This window comes from Cephus cinctus, unplaced genomic scaffold (assembly GCF_000341935.2).
Source record: "Cephus cinctus unplaced genomic scaffold, Ccin1 Ccin1_scaffold1287, whole genome shotgun sequence".
Lineage (NCBI taxonomy): Eukaryota > Metazoa > Arthropoda > Insecta > Hymenoptera > Cephidae > Cephus > Cephus cinctus.
This window is the reverse complement of record NW_014333722.1, coordinates 14,662-15,553: the sequence shown is the minus strand read 5'-3', so window position 1 is coordinate 15,553 and position 892 is coordinate 14,662. Positions and strand designations below refer to the sequence as shown.

Sequence of the window (892 nt, the reverse complement as noted above, 5' to 3'; positions counted from 1 at the left end):
TCTATCTTGCGGTAACAGGATGACGGTCGCTGACAGCCCGCTCGAGCACTGTCAACGACCGGAACTGGGGTGTCCCTCCCCTGCTCCGTAAACTTATTCTCTCCTTCGTCGTACATGTCATTCTATGTGGGCGTGTCGCTCTTCGTCTGGACCTTCGCCTCGTGCCTGTCCGGCTTGGTAGGACCTGCCGGGAGCTGAGGCTCCCGCCGGCATAGCCACAGAGGGTCATTAGGCCTCGCAGGCCCCCCCCCCACCACGGCCAGGTGGCGACACCTGGGGGGGGGGATGTATTGCAATACTAGGCCAACCCGCGGCAGAGCCGGAGCAAGCCCCAGTCACTCCGCTAAGTTCCAAAAATCAGTTTAATATTCTGGTTTCCTAATGGGAAACGTATCAGATATTAAGCTGATAAGAACAGATACGAAATTCTTTATTGATATAAATCAAATATTTGCCCCCGGGAGAACAAACCCCTCCCGAGGGTCTACATCTCAGTCTTAGCTTGTTACTTATTCTATATCTTGTTGGTATCACAGATTTTTTTTGCTTGTTCAGTAGTTTTTATAAATGTATATAGCGTTATAGTACTGCAATTAAGTTAATTGTAACACTTCGATCGTCTCGTATCTGTGGGGTGCGTGTAGACAAAGAACAGAGGAGAGGAAAAAAAAAGAGAAAAAAAAAAGAAGTATAGCAATAGTACCGATACGCAGGCTAATGTGAATACGCAGTATGGTATAAGATTATCTTCAGAGTTCGGCTCGAGCAGTCGAGGCGAACGGACGTGTTTTTGGGAGCTCTGTATGCAAACATAGGACGCGAGTGTATAGTGAGTTATGGTGTATACAGTGTTCCTTTTAATAGGTGCCACTTGTATTGGCACGCTATATAA

General features: G+C 47.4%; 1 non-coding gene across 1 annotated transcript; it reads right to left on the bottom strand.

Annotated features, from left to right (window-relative positions):
• Positions 1–258: 258 nt before the first annotated feature.
• Positions 259–453, bottom strand: LOC112495117. Its single transcript, XR_003061348.1, has one exon. It is a non-coding gene; the product is annotated as a U2 spliceosomal RNA (small nuclear RNA).
• Positions 454–892: the final 439 nt, after the last annotated feature.